This window comes from Lissotriton vulgaris, chromosome 2_1, assembly GCF_964263255.1.
Source record: "Lissotriton vulgaris chromosome 2_1, aLisVul1.2, whole genome shotgun sequence".
NCBI lineage: Eukaryota > Metazoa > Chordata > Amphibia > Caudata > Salamandridae > Lissotriton > Lissotriton vulgaris.
In genome coordinates this window covers 793,890,842-793,911,371 of record NC_141687.1, presented here as the reverse complement: position 1 = coordinate 793,911,371, position 20,530 = coordinate 793,890,842, and the positions used below count along the sequence as shown (strand labels likewise).

Here is a 20,530-nt window from a genome sequence, read left to right as displayed (position 1 = left end):
CCCAAGGATAACAATATTGGAGTGATCCAACATTTGCGGGGTGATTCATAAAATTTGCAGAACAATATTACATGGATAGTGGACTGTTCGGATATACCATCAAAAGGACACCGGGTAGATGGAGTGGACCAATCTTGTTTCTTTGGAAATGTAACCAAACGAAAAAATATATTGAACCTGAACCGAGTCAACAGGTATTTTTCGTAAATGGTCAGACAAAAGGTAAGATACGCCTCGCCCTAAGTTGGCAGGGTATGCTCAGACGTGAGTCCCTTGCTCATTTGGCCACTGGATTCAAGATAACCTGGCTGATGAGGATTATGAATCCGAAACCGGTCCCAGGATGCTTGTTTCTGGTCCAGGGAAGACATGGCTTGGCAGTTCAGGCTGGACTGTTCCCATGAGGCACAGGGTCAGACTGATTTGCATATGGCCATGTCTGAACTGGGGTGGCTGAGTGAGCTAAAGAATGGTGATGGATTAAACCCAGATCAGTTGACTGGGGGTGAGTGTTTGATTTGCTTAAACGCTCCGTCCATCATCCCCTTTCATCCCCTTTTGTTTCGCAAAACCTCTTTGTGACCTGCTGCTCTGTGACTCGAGAGGCGACCTTGCAATAGGCCATTCAGGTAGTAGAACACTAGTAACGTACACAACCGCAATGGGTAGCAGGCTTGGCAGAGGTAATCACAGTTGCATATTGGTAGAGAGGAATTTCGTTGGCTGCGCACATCACAGCATGCAGGACCCCCATAGTTGGTAAGGCCACAGCCAGTGCATCACAATGAATCACAATGAAAACAGTCAGCAACCCACATGACACTGAAGTGGGGAGGTCCAGCACAGGAAGTATTTAAGACTCCCTGAAGAATATTAAGAGTGGCCGGCTACCTCTGCTTACAAGTTCATGGCCAGGTGGGTGTGAAGTTACGAGAGGGAGTATTTCCTGAAGAAAGGTCCTTTAGAATAGGCCTACTCAGAGATGGCATCCGGAGAACTATCCTTGCTCCAACACCAATGACAAAAGGAATCTCGGGCAGTAGGACAGCTAGGAGCATGAGTTGCAGGCTGCTTGCGGTAAAAATAAGCTTTAGGGGAGATGAGTGTTAACTAAAGAATCACCTGTTGACAGATGAGTGGGGAAACATAGCACAGAGGAGACCCAAACAGATGACTGGTAGCCCCAGGGACCTGAATAAAGATGAGTTGACCAACCGGTGGGCAAACTGATTGCTTTAAACAGCAGTTAATAACTTAAGAATAGTTATTGTGGACAAGAGATCGGAAGAAATTTGCCACATGGGCACCTAACTGCTATCACTGGAGGGACTGTTTGAAGAATTGGTCTTGAAGTAAAAAGATGAAGGCTCAATATTATTAGGATATATAACCTACTGAAAGGCGTGGGAGGCCCAGATCTAACATCTGTCGTACAGAGACTACTACACCACATCCGTAACAAACCGGAAGCTCCTCTTATTAGTCCACTTTGCATCCACAGGACAAATGTGGGAAAATAGCGCAAAGAAAACCTGTTGGGCATTCTAACAACGGTCATTCCTTTTATGAAAAATGTTGGCTCTGGTGCCCTCAACAAACACTCAGTCAATCAAGTGGCTTGTAAAGCGCAACTACTTACCCGTAAGGGTCTCAAGGCGCTGGGGACTTGACAACGACTACACTTCAGCATAGGAGAGACCTGCAGCAGATTACTTGCTCAAAAATAATATCTTTGACCGATGCAGGCCTTCATTCTGCCTTAACGTGAACTGGAAGGAACAAAAATGCTTTGCCAATTCTGCAAAGAAGCTACACAAATACTATTCCTGCCTGATCAACAGTATGCAGAGCGGACAGCTGCACAACCAGTAAATATAACCCAGTGACAATGGAAAGCAATGAAATGACACAGAAAAACACCCTGTTACCTCAAGATATGGCAAAAGCTAACAAGCATTTGCAATGCAATAAGTCTCGTATTAGGATAGTTTGAGCTATTGGTATTGTAAATGACACATTTTTTATTTATGTTTTGTTTTTGAAAATAGCGAAATTAATAGCTTTGTCATTTACAATGCCAATAGTTATAACTTTCGCAAATGTGACATCTATAGCATTTGTAATGCAATATGTGTTGTATTTACGTGACTTACATGTATTGATATTACAAATAACAATGTTTTTTAATTTTTTTAAATAATTAATACTTAAATAAAAGTTATTGTACTTTATAATGGCAATAGCTTAAACTTTTGTAAATAACATTTGTGAAGATTATGTTCAGTGTATTTTATTGTGACGAAAATCTAAGAACAGAAGTGAAATATTAACATCTTTTTGTTACATTTGTAATAAAGCTTGAAACATTGAGATAACCTATTTGAACCAGTTGTTGTTGAATGGTTGCACAGATTGAGGCTGTGGTGGAGCTCAGTGATGTTGTGGTGCCACTGAGTGATGCTGTATGCTATGCCATGTTTTGTTTTGCTATCCTATTTTTTGTTTTTTTATGCTATGCTGTCCTATGCTTTGATTTGTTATGCTATGCTGTTTTGTTATGCTATGCTATGTTTTGTTATGCTATGCTATGTTTTGCTATGCTATGTTTTGCTATGCAATGTTATGTTATGTATGCTGTGTTTGTTATGCAATGGTTTGTTGTCTTTTGCTATGTTTTGTTATGCTATGGTTTGTTATGCTATGGTTTGTTATGCTATGGTTTGTTATGCTATGGTTTGTTATGCTATGGTTTGTTGTGTTTTGCTATGTTTTGTTATGCTATGGTTTGTTATGCTATTCTTTGTTATACTATGCTATGTTTTGTTTTGCTATGCTTTGTTTTGTTATGTCATGCTGTGTTTTGTTATGCTATGCTATGTTTTGTTTTGCTATCCTATGCTTTGTTTTGTTATGCTATGCTTTGTTTTGTAATGCTATGCTTTGTTTTGTAATGCTATGCTTTGTTTTGTTTGCTATGCTATGTTTTGTTGTGTTTTGTTATGCAATGGTTTGTTGTGTTTTGCTATGTTTTGTTATGCGATGTTTTGTTATGCTATGCTATGTTTTGCTATGCTATGCTTTATGGTATGCTATGCTATGTTATGCTATGCTTTGTTTTTTTATGCTTTGTTTTTTATGCTATGCTTTGTTATGCTATGCTTTATGCTAAACTTTGTTTTGTTATGCTATGCTATGTTGTGTTTTGCTATGCTATGTTTTGTTATGCTATGTTTTGTTATGCTATGTTTTGTTATGCTATGGTTTGTTATGCTATGGTTTGTTATGCTATGGTTTGTTATGCTATGGTTTGTTGTGTTTTGCTATGTTTTGTTATGCTATGGTTTGTTATGCTATTCTTTGTTATACTATGCTATGTTTTGTTTTGCTATGCTTTGTTTTGTTTTGCTATGGTAAGTTTTGTTGTGTTTTGTTATGCTATGCTTTGTTGTGTTTCACTATGCTATGCTTTGTTTTCCTATCCTATGCTTTGTTTTGTTATGCTATGCTATGCTATGCTATGTTTTGTTATGCTATGCTATGCTATGCTGGTGAGGGTGAGTGAGGGTGGGTGAGTGAGGGTGGGTGGGTGAGTGAGGGTGAGGGTGAGGGGGTGTGTATCCTATGCTTTTTTGTTATGCTATGCTATGTTTTGTTATGCTATACTATGTTTTGTTATGCTATGCCGGTGAGGGTGTATGAGGGTAGTCAGGGTGAGTGGGTGAGTGAGTGAGGGTGTGTGAGGGTCTGTGAGGGTGAGGGCGGTGGTGTGAGGTTGAGGGCGAGGGTTGGGAGGGTGAGGGTGTGAGGGTGAGTGAGGGTGTGTGCGGGTGAGGGGTTGTGAGGGTGAAGGGGATGAGGGTGTGAGGGTAAGGGTGTGAGAGTGGGTGTGAGGGTGAGTGAGGGTGCGTGAGGGAGTTTGAGGTTGAGGGGGGTGAGGGTGTGGAGGTGTGAGGGTGTGGAGGTGTGAGGGTGAGAGGAGGTGTGAGGGTGAGAGGATGTGTGAGGGTGAGAGGATGTGTGAGGGTGAGAGTGTTGTGAAGGTGAGGGTGGGTGAGGGGGTGTGAGGGTGAGGGGGTGTGAGGGTGAGGGGGTGTGAGGGTGGGTGGGTGTGAGGGTGAGTGGGGGTGAGGGTGAGGGTGTGTGAGGGTGTGTGAGAGGGGTGAGGGTGTGTGAGAGGGTGAGGGGGTGTGAGGGCATAGAACGTAATCTGTGACATAAATAGATTAAGAACATATGCACTTCTAGAAACAATGTCTTTAAGACATTTTCTAGCCGGTCACTACAATCGGACTGAGTCTGTGCATCAGTCTTACAAAAATCCCTAGAAGGGTAAACTGGAAAAAAGCATTGGTAGAGCAAATAGGTCAGGTCGTTTGAACGTATTAGCTTTGCCAATTGCCTTTGGTGGGGCTGCAAAGCATTGAGATGCTGCCCACAATCATCAAAATAAAAATGTATAACAAAATGCCCACACAATGGCTGTGCAGTTATTCCACTGTCAAATGCATGCATCAGAATGTATGCGCACTTCGCTGACATTACATAGGTGCATTTTGCTCCAGTTTTCTTTTTTTTTCTCAATTCAGTTTGGAAGATGGCAAATAGAAAAATAATTATTTTTTAGCACAAAAGCTCCAATTAAAATAAATAAAAAAGCTGGTGTGAGGTAGAGCGGTCGTAATGTAGGAGCGGGTGGGAAACGGAAACAAGTCAGCCCAGCACCATGTGACTCTGGGCAATAAATTGCGTAATATTCCTGACGGCCCCCAACGCCGGGATGCCTCCGGGTAACTGTTCGTGCTTTACAAATACTGGATTTACAACCCCCCTTTACTGTCTTCAGCTTGGGGACAAGGGAGAAGGGAAAAGTATGTAAAAGGAAGATGTGGAGAGACCGCGAAGAGAAGGTTAGGTGTGGTAAGGGGGCAAAGAGAGGGTGGGGTGAGGGGAAAGTAAAACAGAAAAGGGAGAACACTGAAGGAGCAGAAAGGTGGAACACGGATACAAGCACTGTGGACAGAGAGGAAAAAAACAAACGAGAAACCACACAAACCCAGGAGGAGCACACAAGACAGGAGACATAGAGAAAGAAGAGGTTGAAATGGAGAAGAAGAGAAGACAACTGGGCAAAGAATGGGATGAGAGGAAGAGCGTGACTGAGTGACACTGTGTGCACACGCCTAGGTGCCTCGAAGCGAGCAGCAGCGCAGTGCCTGGTGACTCTCCTTGATGGCGGCAGTGTGTTTGTAAGCTGGCAGGGCACACTGCACTTGATTACTGCCTCTAGGCGCGGTCTAGTGTGTGTTGCGGCTTCCAATGCACACTGAGGTAGTGACGCTTTGTGCAGCGCCGAGAGTGCATCTGCCATTACTGCAAGGCGCTGTCCATACCACGGGGCCTGGGTGAGGGTGCTACGAAGGCAGGACTGTCACTGATGTCAGCACAGCGCTCTCTGCTGCTGCCAGGCACTTTATCGCACATGACCTCCACTCTGCTTCTCTCCAAAAGTCATCCCATGTTCTTTAAACCCTAAGACACGATGGATCCATCCTCGCACACAGCAAGAGTTGACCAGTGTGCTCAGACTTGGTCCTCGCAGCACTAGAGCCTCGCAGCCCGATTCAGAGTTTGATGGAAGCGGGACTTGTGCCAAGCCGCAGCGAATGGCCCTCTGTGCGCTATAATAGAGCGGACGGGACGTCCGTTGCAGCTTGGCAGATGTCCCGCTCGTGCTTTCTATGGTCTCGTGAAGTTTATACCAGAGAGGAAAGAAACAGCCGAACCTTCGTTGTCTGCAAGAATCCAATGTACAGGTGACTGGTGGGACGGCACCTGCAGGGACATGTTTTATTGTGTTCACAGCGCCGCCAAATACCATCCCAGTAATTAACATGCATCAAATTGGAAGTCACCCATATGTGATACGGTTATTTAGAAGGCCACATGTTACTTTTAATAGGTTGGTGACTGCAGCAAACCGAATACATGTTATTAGTTACTACAAGCCACATGGACAACGATAGGGGAGATGGGGCCCCCCGCATTTGATAAAAGCAGGCGCTGTGCTGAAAACTGAAGCGTGGCGCCCTTGTAAGTTTAATGATGAGCACTAAAAGCGCCGGCCTTCTGAAGCTGCTGTAGAGGACAACAGCACAAGGGGGATGGGCGGGGTTGGATTGTATGTTCAGGACGTTTAGTTTCTTTTATATTATGCATGTCAGCAGAACAGAATTTAAATAAGCGAACCTTATGAATGTGGCCCGGATAGAAAGCAGCCCTCGCACATAATATTAAAAAAAGGTCCGAAATACTCGACAGGCGGGAGATTGGGAGGGGGGGTGGATTGGAGCCAAAGGTAAACCACAACAAAGAGCAAGCAGGAAATAAATATTTACAAGCAGGAGGGAGGAGGAGAAGGCTGCTGCAGCCTGAAGAGAGGAATATTGAGAGGTGGTGGGGGCAGGGTGAAGGGTTAAGGGTAGGGAGAGAAAGCACAGGCTGTGATCTGGACTCTTTGATGTGGTGTGCGAGGCGCGCAGAAAGGACGGCCGTGGGAGCAAACCATTTGAAGAGCGTTTGGCTGCCAGGGGGGCGGAGAAGCAGATTGCCTTCAAGGCAGGAGGCAGGCAGAAGGCTCGGGCAAGCTCGTGCACGAGAGCACATGCACTCGTCAAAATCCGGATCGTAAAAAGACAGCTTTGTGGGTGGACGGCAAAAGGTCTCCCTACGAGACCTAAAAAGGAGTTGCTAATAGAATTGAAAAAACATTGATACCAAGGCACCCTGAATGATGATGAGGGCCTCCCTGAGACGAACTCCTGTCTGGCAAGAAAGAGTAAGTCCGACTTGGGATAGAGGATGTTGTGGAGGAAGAGACACTGCAAGTAAAGTCCCCCTTTGCCCTCAAAATAGCAAGGTTGGACAGGACTTGATAAGAGAAGTGGAGAAATATTGAGGCCAAGACACACCGAATTGAGGAGGCGGGCCTCCCAGAGACTGTCTGCTCTCTGGCAAGAAGAAGTCCAGATTTGGCATAGATGATTTAGTGGAGGAGGAGTCTAGAACTGTGGGGTCAGTGAGCCACTGATCCCATCCTCGTATGCACACTATAATCCCTCTATATGTCCCAGAGGTTTCAAAGACTTTTGGTGATGATTTCAATTTTCGATTTATTCATAAGTTTCTTTAGTTTAAATCATTGACATTCTTCATTTTCACAATGCGATACAATCCTTATGTACATCCAATGCATTTCGGGGTTGTAATGCACCCCTTCATCAGGGAAAGGACACTGTAATCAAAAACGTAAATATCATAAATAATATCCCAATAAAGTGTATGTTCAACACTAATGAACACATGATTAAAAACACGTCCCCAAATCAAGGTGGGTATTAGCGCTGGAAAAGAGAGTGATTGGCGTTTAAAGGGTTCACCTTAATGTAACCCGAATGATCCCGTGCACAAAATATAACAAGTAAAGTCAGCGGAGCCTGGCTTACGTGTATCGCGTTAATCAGGTGCGCATAGTTCTGTAAGTCAAAGTACCGGGAGAAGTGTATTAGTCATCGGTTGAATGATTATCAAAAGTTTAACCGCGAAAACGTGATTGCCGGTTTTTGCAGGGTCAGACTAACCTGTATGCAGTTAGTGGGTTCCTTCGTTCGTGAATGCTGGTCCCAGCGGAAACGCCAAAGACCGCATTTCGTATCTTAAAAGAACGCGATCACGTGTGCTATACGGAAGAGGATGGGAGTGTTCTCTGCTGTTAAAGGGACGGTGTGGTATTAGCGTGAGCTAGGGTTAACTCTAAAACCAGGTGCGGGTCAGTGGTTAGTACGGAGGTGGTGAAATTGAAGTATGTGGTGGGCGGGTGTGGGGTAATGTGGTCAATTACGCGCCAAAGAATTATGGTGTAAGGGACTGAGGTAATCTAATGAACCAATCCTGTGCATTATCAATCAACATGAATTCAAAGGGTTTAAAGATGATGGAATAAAAAAAAAAAAAAAAAAAAATAGGATTGAAAAATCATAGTAAGTGATCCTTAAATCTCGCAGGAATTACTAGCTCAGTCCGTGGGCAACTTTAAAGATAACAAGAGAGTTCAATTCTTTCGTTAAGCCCAAATGGCTTCTGTGAGGACAGTCTTTGGATCCATGTATTCTCTCTTTGGAGGAGGAATTTGGTGTTGTCTCTACCCTCCTGTTTGTCGATTGTTTCCAGTATGGTAAATTTTAGTTGGGAAATGTTATGTTTCTCTTCATGGAAATGAACTGCCAGTGCGGATTTGGTGTTCTTCAAGCGAATGTTAGATTTGTGTTCTGTAAGTCTAGTTTTGATTTTTCGTTCTGTCTTACCGATATATAGTTTTCCACATGGGCATTTTAAAGCATAGATGACATTGCTGGTGTCACATGTGGTGTTAACCTGGAGTTTTATTTTGTGGCCCTTCATTGGGTGGTTAATTGAGTTACCTCGGATGATGCTGTTGCAGTTTCCACAATTGAAACATGGTTTGGTACCTGAGTAGTTGACAAGTTTGTTTGGTTTATGTTGTACAAGTTCTCCCAGATTGCGTGATCTTGTGAACGCGAATAATGGAGGTTCCTGGAAAATCTCGTTAAAGTCAGGCTCCAGGTTCAGTAGCGACCAGTGTTGATGAATGATCCTTTTGAACTTTTTGGTAGCAGTTGAAAATTTGGAAACGACCACTATGCGTGTCTGTTCTTTTTTTGGGCTTGGTTGTAGAAGTTTGTGTCTCTCTATGTTATTGATCCTCTGTATGGAGTCTTTGATAATGGTTTCCGGGTAACCTCTGTTTCGAAATTTGACTGCAATTTCTTTGATCCGTTCTGTGGCATTGTCTGGGTTTGATGTGATCCGTTTTGCTCGTGCCATTTGTGAAAATGGTAAGTGTGTTTTTAGGTTGGATTCATGGAAACTACTGTAGTGTAACATATTGTTCCTGTCAGTGGGTTTGGTGTATAAGTCGGTTTCGAACACTTGGCCCTTTATAGATACTCTAACATCCAAGAAGTTAACGCAGTCTTTGGAGATTTCCCACGTCAGTTGTATTCTGTCATCAATTTGGTTAAATTCCATCAGTCGGTGTTGTAATTCTTCCTGTGTGCTTTTCCAGACGATGAAAATATCGTCGATATATCTTGTGAAAAGTAATAGGTGATCCGTCCATTGTTTGTTATTGAGTATGTGGTTTTCTTCAACTTGTTGCATAAAAATATTCGCATACGCGGGAGCCGCTGAATTGCCCATTGCCATTCCCACGAGTTGTTGGCCCCATGTACCATGCGGGAGCCTCCATGAACCCATAGGGCAACTATTGGATAAATACCTCCAACCAATGGTACAAACAATGAGAACATATACCAAGGATACCACACATTTCATTTCGAAACTGATGAATCTGAAGCTAGACACAAACGATGAACTGATCCTATGCACAGCCGATGTACGTTCACTGTACACGTCGATACCCCACTCCCTAGGGATCGAAGCGATTGAACAGTCCTTACTTAAATCGGACATGGATACAACCTTTCAGATGTTCTTGATGGAACTTATGCTGTTTACGCTGTACCAAAGCTATTTTAAACATCATGATACATGGTACCAACAACTCGTGGGAATGGCAATGGGCAATTCAGCGGCTCCCGCGTATGCGAATATTTTTATGCAACAAGTTGAAGAAAACCACATACTCAATAACAAACAATGGACGGATCACCTATTACTTTTCACAAGATATATCGACGATATTTTCATCGTCTGGAAAAGCACACAGGAAGAATTACAACACCGACTGATGGAATTTAACCAAATTGATGACAGAATACAACTGACGTGGGAAATCTCCAAAGACTGCGTTAACTTCTTGGATGTTAGAGTATCTATAAAGGGCCAAGTGTTCGAAACCGACTTATACACCAAACCCACTGACAGGAACAATATGTTACACTACAGTAGTTTCCATGAATCCAACCTAAAACCACACTTACCATTTTCACAAATGGCACGAGCAAAACGGATCACATCAAACCCAGACAATGCCACAGGACGGATCAAAGAAATTGCAGTCAAATTTCGAAACAGAGGTTACCCGGAAACCATTATCAAAGACTCCATACAGAGGATCAATAACATAGAGAGACACAAACTTTTACAACCAAGCCCAAAAAAAGAACAGACACGCATAGTGGTCGTTTCCAAATTTTCAACTGCTACCAAAAAGTTCAAAAGGATCATTCATCAACACTGGTCGCTACTGAACCTGGAGCCTGACTTCAACGAGATTTTCCAGGAACCTCCATTATTCGCGTTCACAAGATCACGCAATCTGGGAGAACTTGTACAACATAAACCAAACAAACTTGTCAACTACTCAGGTACCAAACCATGTTTCAATTGTGGAAACTGCAACAGCATCATCCGAGGTAACTCAATTAACCACCCAATGAAGGGCCACAAAATAAAACTCCAGGTTAACGCCACATGTGACACCAGCAATGTCATCTATGCTTTAAAATGCCCATGTGGAAAACTATATATCGGTAAGACAGAACGAAAAATCAAAACTAGACTTACAGAACACAAATCTAACATTCGCTTGAAGAACACCAAATCCGCACTGGCAGTTCATTTCCATGAAGAGAAACATAACATTTCCCAACTAAAATTTACCATACTGGAAACAATCGACAAACAGGAGGGTAGAGACAACACCAAATTCCTCCTCCAAAGAGAGAATACATGGATCCAAAGACTGTCCTCACAGAAGCCATTTGGGCTTAACGAAAGAATTGAACTCTCTTGTTATCTTTAAAGTTGCCCACGGACTGAGCTAGTAATTCCTGCGAGATTTAAGGATCACTTACTATGATTTTTCAATCCTATTTTTTTATTTTTATTTTTTTATTCCATCATCTTTAAACCCTTTGAATTCTTGTTGATTGATAATGCACAGGATTGGTTCATTAGATTACCTCAGTCCCTTACACCATAATTCTTTGGCGCGTAATTGACCACATTACCCCACACCCGCCCACCACATACTTCAATTTCACCACCTCCGTACTAACCACTGACCCGCACCGGGTTTTAGAGTTAACCCTAGCTCACGCTAATACCACACCGTCCCTTTAACAGCAGAGAACACTCCCATCCTCTTCCGTATAGCACACGTGATCGCGTTCTTTTAAGATACGAAATGCGGTCTTTGGCGTTTCCGCTGGGACCAGCATTCACGAACGAAGGAACCCACTAACTGCATACAGGTTAGTCTGACCCTGCAAAAACCGGCAATCACGTTTTCGCGGTTAAACTTTTGATAATCATTCAACCGATGACTAATACACTTCTCCCGGTACTTTGACTTACAGAACTATGCGCACCTGATTAACGCGATACACGTAAGCCAGGCTCCGCTGACTTTACTTGTTATATTTTGTGCACGGGATCATTCGGGTTACATTAAGGTGAACCCTTTAAACGCCAATCACTCTCTTTTCCAGCGCTAATACCCACCTTGATTTGGGGACGTGTTTTTAATCATGTGTTCATTAGTGTTGAACATACACTTTATTGGGATATTATTTATGATATTTACGTTTTTGATTACAGTGTCCTTTCCCTGATGAAGGGGTGCATTACAACCCCGAAATGCATTGGATGTACATAAGGATTGTATCGCATTGTGAAAATGAAGAATGTCAATGATTTAAACTAAAGAAACTTATGAATAAATCGAAAATTGAAATCATCACCAAAAGTCTTTGAAACCTCTGGGACATATAGAGGGATTATAGTGTGCATACGAGGATGGGATCAGTGGCTCACTGACCCCACAATTCTAGACGGTTACGCCGGATGTCGAGGGACGCCTGACATCACTCGTATAGCACCTAATACTACAAGAAAACCTTCACTCTAAATCGCTGTGCGCCAGCCCTACCCACATTTTAGTGGAGGAGGAAACACATTTGCATGGGATTAGGGGCACACAAGACAGCCCTTCTGACATAAAAAGGTTATCTCTGCTGAGGGAAGACCTAAGCTAGACAAAGGGCCATACGAATTCAATACTTACCTAAATAAAACACCAGCTCAGAATGCATTAGGGGTTTCAAAAACAGAAGATGGACAGAATAGTTACAGCCCTATTGATACTACAGAGGTGTGGAAAGAACTCTACTATCCACAAGTAGAAAGTTACTGATTTTTAACCAATCAATGTTGTAATCCCTTAGTTCAAGGAGGGACAAGGGAGGGTGTGAAATTGACTCTTTAACAGGACACAGGCAGACTAAGGAGATATTTAACCCATGCGACATAACCTCTGGATTCGAGGCAAGCAAGGGACCCCAACATAGAACAGACCGAACATCTGAAGAATGTGGATAAAATATGACATTTTAATATTGGGAGCCTGAACTCACTAGCTAAGAAGTTGGCAGTTTTGTACTTTCTCAGACATTCAGGAGTAGACCTGTGCCTCATACAGGAGACGCATCACTTGGTAGGGGGTTGCATTCTAACCTTTTTCCTATCCAACATTTCCTCGCAGCAAACGTTACACGAGTTGTGATTCTCTTTAGCAGATCGTGCACAGGGATAACTTGATCAAGGGGTTAGAATGCTGGGCATACAATTCAATGGGAAATCAAAGAATACATCATAGTTAATCTATGAACTCCCGATATGTGCCAGGAGTCACTACTTAAACAGCCATTTCAAAAGATCTAGAATATGCTAGATGAGACATTATTGTGGGGCCAGGGAGGGATTTGAACATTGTGATGGACCAAATGATGACACTTTGATAGCAGGGATTCAGCAACTCCTAGCTTTCAAGAATGGCTGACAGACCTAGTTCTAATAGATATTTCGAGAGAGATACACCTAGATGACTTAGACCATGGGTACTCACAAACTTTCTCTCTGGGGCCAAATTTACAGTGTGGTTTGTGTCCGAGGGCTGCACCAGTGGGGGTGGAGTCAGTGGAGGAGGGGGCGGTGCTGGAGCAACAAAAGAAACTGTGACCATGAGGTTGAACACAGGTCCCTGCAGCAGACGCCTACGTCCACTGAGTTACCAGACATACACACATCTCTCTCTCTCCCTCTCCTTCCCTCTATCTCTCTGCCTCCCCATCCCTCCATCCCTCTCTCTTCCTCTCTCCCCAGTCTCCCTCTGTCTCTCTCACTCTGACTGTATCACTCCCTCTCCCCTTCCCTTCCTCCCTTCCCTCATTCCCTTCCCTCACTCCCTTCCCTCATTCCCTTCCCTCACTCCCTTCCCTCATTCCCTTCCCTCACTCCCTTCCCTCACTCCCCTTCCCTCATTCCCTTCCCTCACTCCCTTCCCTCACTCCCCTTCCCTCACTCCCTTCCCTCACTCCCTTCCCTCACTCCCTTCCCTCACTCCCTTCCCTCGCTCCCTTCCCTCGCTCCCATTCCCTCACTCCCCTTCCCTCACTCCCCTTCCCTCACTCCCCTTCCCTCACTCCCCTTCCCTCACTCCCCTTCCCTCACTCCCCTTCCCTCCCTTCCCTCGCTCACCATCTCCCTCCCTCCGTCTCCCTCCCTCTGTCTCCCTCAGATGCCCTCCTCCCTCTGTCTCTCTTTCTCTGTCTCCATTTCTCGGTCTCCCTTTCCCTCCCTCTCCCTCTGTCTCTGTCTTCCCTCCCTCTCCCTCCCTCCCTCTACCTCCCACTGTCACCCTCTGTCATTGAAATAAGTGAATTTCTAGGCAAGATTTGTAGGTAAAAATCTTCTTTAATTCGGTAGAAGAAACACCCACAGGGAGAAGCCGCCGCTCGAGTCCAGGACTCCGGGCAACTGACTAGCGTTGCCCAGAACGCTAGAACCGAACGGAGGAGTGGAACATAAACAAGAGGAGGCAATCCCTCGTGCTGGGCACAGCACGAGGGAAGGCATATACTACAACTTCTCCCTCTTCACAACATTTCAAAGAAAAGAAAAAAAAGAAAGAAAAAGGAAAGCAAATACATGTGAGTTAAGACATCAAAAGCATTTAGAACTGAAGCATAAGAAATAAGTTTCAGCTTAACACATAGTCATTAAACCTGACAGGTAACCTCCTACACCGAACAGATGGAGCGGAAGCTTGATGTGAAACCTCCCCACCAATCTCAGAATGAAAGGAAGAAGAAGAGGGAGACAACAATGAAGAGGAGGGACAAGAAGAAGGAGGAGAGGAAACAGTTATTGATGCGGATGCATCTGACGAAGGAGAGGATGAAGATGAGAAAGAAGAACCTGGGGAATCTAACCAAAAAGACCAGTCACACTGATCAAATTGTTCTTGGGTCAAACTTAACAAGGAACGAGCCTGTGAGCCGGACAGATGAACCAAAGCTCTTTTGTTCCATCATCCTCTGCTGCCAAGTAAAGCAGAAGCCTTACTGACAGCAGTAACCTGAACTGGGGTGGAGAATTTAGAGAGCCCTTTAGCAACTTTTCTTGGATTCTTGATGAGGACCCAATCACCAACTTTTAAAACAATAGAAGTGAAAGATTTACCTGAATCATGCCTGACCTTCATAAGAGATTGTTTCTGAGAGACCTTTTCAGAAAGAGAAACATCAGAAGGTCGAAGGGTCTGAACGTTCTTCTCAGATAACCAAGTAGGACACAATTTGGTGTGAACATTCCTATTTCTTAACAAAGAAAAGGGAGATATGCCAGTTGTACAATGGGGAGAAATGTTGTATGACCAAAACTTCTCTTCAACAAAATTTCTTACATCATTGTGGGGAGGAGATGGCCGTTTGAACAGCATCTTTGAGCAGTCTATTGGCCCGTTCAACTAAACCGTTTGAGGTGGGCGAATAAAGAGCAACTTTGAAATGAACAACATCATGTTCCATTAAAAATGAGTCAAATTTTTCGGATATGAAATGGGAACCATTATCGGTAACCACCACAGAAGGACAACCTTCAATGATGAACAAATTTCGCAAAAATTTGATGGCATTGGCAGAGGAGGGGGAGTCACAAAACATGTGGTACAACCATTTCGAATGATAATCAATTAGAAGAATGACATATTTCATGTCATGGGGAAGGACATCAAAAGGGCCAGAAAAATCCAAAGGGACAGGATGGAGGGGCGTACTAATGAGTTTCCATTTCTTATCCGAGAGCAAACATTCATTGCAGGAATCAATGTAAAACTTTACCTGGGACTCAATAGAAGGCCACCAATAATGCGATTTGATGAGTTGAGATGTTTTGGTTATGCCTAGATGCCCTTGATGTGCAAACTTAATGATATCGGGTCTGACATCAGAAGGCGGAACAAAAACATCATGCCTCATAATTAGATTGTCAACAAGGGAGAGTTCAGAAGAAATCATGGAGAAGGCCTTTAGCTCATTAGACAATTTTCTACTCTCAGGCCAGCCCTGAGAAATGTATTGTGCAACTAATTTTAAATTGTGATCATTTTCATAGGCTTTGGACCAAGAATCCTCCGTAATGAAAGGGCACAACTTGGTGGCGTCAAGAGTGGCAACTACACATTCAATATCACCGATTTCTTGAACATCAGAAGCAGTATTGAGTGACATACGAGACAAACAGTCAGCACGAAAATTTTTGCCACCTGAAATGTGCTTAATATTGAAGTGAAATTCATGTAATTTGGACAAGAGTCTGACAAGTCTTGAGGAGGCTTTACCTAGGCCATCACCATTGAGAAGTTGAGTGAGAGGCTTGTGATCGGTGAATAAATCAAATTCTCTACCCCAAATGTAGTTCTTGAACTTTTCAATTGCCCAAACGCAAGCCAATGACTCCCGCTCAATGATGCTATAGTGGGTTTCAGAATCCTTAAGTCTTCTGGAAGAAAAAGCAACAGTGTGTTCCCTACCAGAAACCCACTGACCAAGGACGGCACCCAAACCAGTCAAACTGGCGTCAACCATGATGAAACACTTGGCAGAGTCTTGAAAGGGGTGCAAAGCGGGAGCACCAACAATCATGTCCTTGACATGTGAAAAAGAGGCATTGATCTCTTCAGTCCAAGCATATTTGGAACCTTTGCGAAGCAAAGAGCGAAGGGGTTCAACAATTTGGGCATAGCCTTTTACGAAACGGGCGTAATACTCCGCTAAACCCAAAAAGGAGCGGAGGGCATCCTTGTCTTTGGGAGGAGAAGCCGGAGAAATAGCCTCAATGAGGGAGGACTTGGGTTTTATGCCTTCAGGAGTCAAAGTGTGACCTAAGTATTCCAGGGATTGAGAACCAAATTTGCATTTGTCAGCCCTGACAGTCATGCCAGTTTCATTAAGCTTGCTCAAAACAGAAGAGAGATGAGATAAATGAGAATTCCAATCAGGAGAAAAAACCAAAATGTCATCCTGATAGGCCTGCACCCCAGGAACAGACTCGAAGAGATGATCCATAATTTTTTGGAAAACACTAGCTGCGCTAGCAAGTCCAAATGGAAGTTTCAAATATTTAAAAACACCAAATGGGGTGACAAAAGTGGTGAGGTCCTGAGAAGATTCGGTAAGGGGTACCTGATGGTATGCGGAGCGTAAATCAATAAGAGAAAAATATTTGGCACCACCTAGGTTGGCAAGTAGGTCGTGAATTTTGGGAAGGGGGTGGCAATCAACCAAAATGTTTTTGTTTAGGGTGCGAAGGTCGGCACATAGCCTAACCTCACCGTTCTTTTTGCGAACGATAACAATGGGTGAAACCCATTCGGAAGAATCCGAAGGTGCAATGATACCATCCTTTTTGAGAGAGGTGAGCACAGATTTAAGCTCATCCCTGGCACTGATGGGGACAGGGCGGACTTTATGAACAATGGGTTGGGCAGAGGCTTTAAGCTTGATCTCATGTTTAAAACCTTTGACGGTGCCTGGTTGGTTGGAAAAAACATTGGGGAATCTGTCCAAAATTTGTTTGATGTCTGACTCATGATTATCAGTGAGAAGACAAACTGAAACAAAGGTGGAACAGGTGAATAACCTTCAGGAGGATCACCAACTCTAATGGGATCATCCGAACCAGGAACTAGGTAAATACCCATTTTGGCGAGATCTTGCCAGCCAACTATGTTGGGACCCTTGGTTGCAATATAAATTTTTGTAATGATAGATCTCCCAAAACACTCAAGCCTATAGTTGAAGTAGCCAAGCATAATAATATCAGACTCATTAAATGCTTTAGGACTAAGGTCAGATTTGAGCAAAGAAATGGAATTGTTCCATTTTTCAAGAAAGAACGCTTCATTGAGAATGGTTATCGGAGATCCAGAATCTGCCATGACTGTAACTTCAATGTTACCAAACAGTGCAGAGCAGTATGGACCTTTGACCAAATTAGAGGTGTCAATGAAATTGCAATGGATAGATACAACCATGTCTTGAAATTCGTCAATGCAATCATCCAAATCAGGACATACAATACTATTTACAGAAGGTCTGGACGACCTTTTGACAGATTTGCACATACCTTGGAAATGTCCTAATTTTTTACATAAAACACACCTTTTTCCTGAAGCAGGACAAGAGGGGTTGTTGCCAATATGGGACTTAGAACCACACCTGTAACAATAAGGGTTAGGGTTAGGTTTTTTTTGAAAAGGTCTAACAGACCTATTAGTGTTAACTAAACTAATAGAAGTGGCATTGTCATATGAAGAAGAATGAAGAGAAGAATGAGCTTGGTCTTTTTGTAGCGCGTTAGAAGTAGTGATGGATCTTTCGATGTTCTTGGCAATGTCAATAGTTTCTTGAAGTGTAGGCTTCTTGCAGCTCAAAAGGCGTTGTTGAATCTTTTTGGAGAAACAAGCAAAAACGAATTGATCTCGAATGTAAATGTCGGGATTAGATTCAAATTCGCAAGTGGACGCCAAGATTCTTAACTGAGCAATGTACTCCTCAATGGATTCATCTTCTCGCTGTCTCCTTTTAAAGAAGTTATGTCTCTCAAGCATTTCATTAGGTTCTTCACCATAATGTCTTGCGAGGCGAGATAAGGCTTCCTTATACTCATCCCAATTATCACCAGCATCCCCAGTGGGAGGAGAAGATCTTGGAAGGTTTTCAAAAGTATGTTGTGCAGCAACTCCCAAGCAACCATATAAAATGACGACTTTCCTCTCAGGAGTGAACTTGACTGCATCAATTGCTACAATATGGTTGGCAAAAGCTCTAACCCATTGACGCCAAGGAATAGTAGGTTTTCCAGGGAGTTGAAGAAAAGGTGGGGGTTGAGCAAATTGCTGAGAAGAAGCCATTTAAATAAAATGAAAAGTATCACAGTTATGGTTGTAAATGAAAAGAAAAAACAGTAGTTAAACGTGCTCAAGAAATAATATGCATGAATTGAAGCTTATAATGACAGTTGAAATGCAGGCAGAGGTGTGCCTGTCACCGAAGGAGCACACACAAGAATTAATAAATTTGTCAAATATAATAAAGAATGTTGTAAAAATACCAGTATTTAACTCCACAGTATGAATAAATGCCAAGGAAACGAAGCGAAGGTCGCGCTGTAGCGTCAGGCATCAGGAAACTGACTCCGTGTGAAGATCAGCGCGGAGCGTGTAGTTGTGGGCAGCTGTAGCTAGGCAACGAGCTAAAATGGCTGCCGTGCGCAAGCGTGATGACGTGGAGGCGTGATGAGGTGGAGCGCTGGAGCATCGAGTGTACTAGCGTCAAGTGCGCGTAGGAATTGATGACGCGCAGGGACAATGACGCTGAAGAATGCCGGGTACTCACTGGCTGAAGCTCGAGCTCTCAAGGCAACCGTCACCATCAAATGTAAACTGCTGGGAAATCGAAGAAAATCAGGTGGAAAGCAAGCTACCGTCGGCTTGAACAGCAGGTAGATGAGACGTTCCTGACGAGTAGAGAAGCATCTGGTAGGAGTGGGAGGGCGGGCATCGAGGGAGTAGGCCGAGTACTTCCTGGTGGGTGTTTGGAGTTGGTTCAGGACCCGCTCTTCGCCAAATGAAATAAGTGAATTTCTAGGCAAGAGTTGTAGGTAAAAATCTTCTTTAATTCGGTAGAAGAAACACCCACAGGGAGAAGCCGCCGCTCGACTCCAGGACTCCGGGCAACTGACTAGCGTTGCCCAGAACGCTAGAACCGAACGGAGGAGTGGAACATAAACAAGAGGAGGCAATCCCTCGTGCTGGGCACAGCACGAGGGAAGGCATATACTACAGTCATCTCACCCTGCCTGTGTGTCACGGGCTGAGACAGCTTCCCCAGCCAGCTTCCCCAGCGCGCACAGACACACAGCCCCCACCAGAGCACTTCATAGCACTTCACAGGTCTTTATAAAGACCATTTGCATGTTCATTCACCTCCTCCGTGTGAAGATCAGCGCGGAGCGTGTAGTTGTGGGCAGCTGTAGCTAGGCAACGAGCTAAAATGGCTGCCGTGCGCAAGCGTGATGACGTGGAGGCGTGATGAGGTGGAGCGCTGGAGCATCGAGTGTACTAGCGTCAAGTGCGCGTAGGAATTGATGACGCGCAGGGACAATGACGCTGAAGAATGCCGGGTACTCACTGGCTGAAGCTCGAGCTCTCAAGGCAACCGTCACCATCAAAGGTAAACTGCTGGGAAATCGAAGAAAATCAGGTGGAAAGCAAGCTACCGTCGGCTTGAACAGCAGGTAGATGAGACGTTCCTGACGAGTAGAGAAGCATCTGGTAGGAGTGGGAGGGCGGGCATCGAGGGAGTAGGCCGAGTACTTCCTGGTGGGTGTTTGGAGTTGGTTCAGGACCCGCTCTTCGCCAAATGAAATAAGTGAATTTCTAGGCAAGAGTTGTAGGTAAAAATCTTCTTTAATTCGGTAGAAGAAACACCCACAGGGAGAAGCCGCCGCTCGACTCCAGGACTCCGGGCAACTGACTAGCGTTGCCCAGAACGCTAGAACCGAACGGAGGAGTGGAACATAAACAAGAGGAGGCAATCCCTCGTGCTGGGCACAGCACGAGGGAAGGCATATACTACAGTCATCTCACCCTGCCTGTGTGTCACGGGCTGAGACAGCTTCCCCAGCCAGCTTCCCCAGCGCGCACAGACACACAGCCCCCACCAGAGCACTTCATAGCACTTCACAGGTCTTTATAAAGACCATTTGCATGTTCATTCACCTCCTCTTAGCGCCCCTGCAGCTCCACTCTGGCCTCGTTGGAATGAATCGCCCGGCCCCCACAGAGCAGCAGAGTGTTTGCAGACACTCTTTGTAAACAGGGGCACGATGTCTAATGGTCCGCGGGCTGCCACGGAAGGCTTGCCGGGCCGCCCGCGGGCCGTACTAAGAGTACCCGTGACTTAGACTATACTTACCATTCCTCAGTCCACAAGACATGTTCCTGCCTAGACCACTTCCTGAAATCTACTAGGATCAGAGGTCGACGGTATTAGCTATGGAGATATGATGCATATCAATATTAGACTATGTCCCACTCTCGCTCACATTAGACACAGCAGCTAAAATACCCATCCCAGTAATGTGC

General features: G+C 44.3%; 1 protein-coding gene across 1 annotated transcript in view; it reads left to right on the top strand.

Moving 5' to 3' along the window:
* CHN1 (chimerin 1) overlaps window positions 1–20,530 on the top strand; it is a 394,531-nt gene that overhangs the window by 332,800 nt on the left and 41,201 nt on the right. The window lies entirely within an intron of this gene.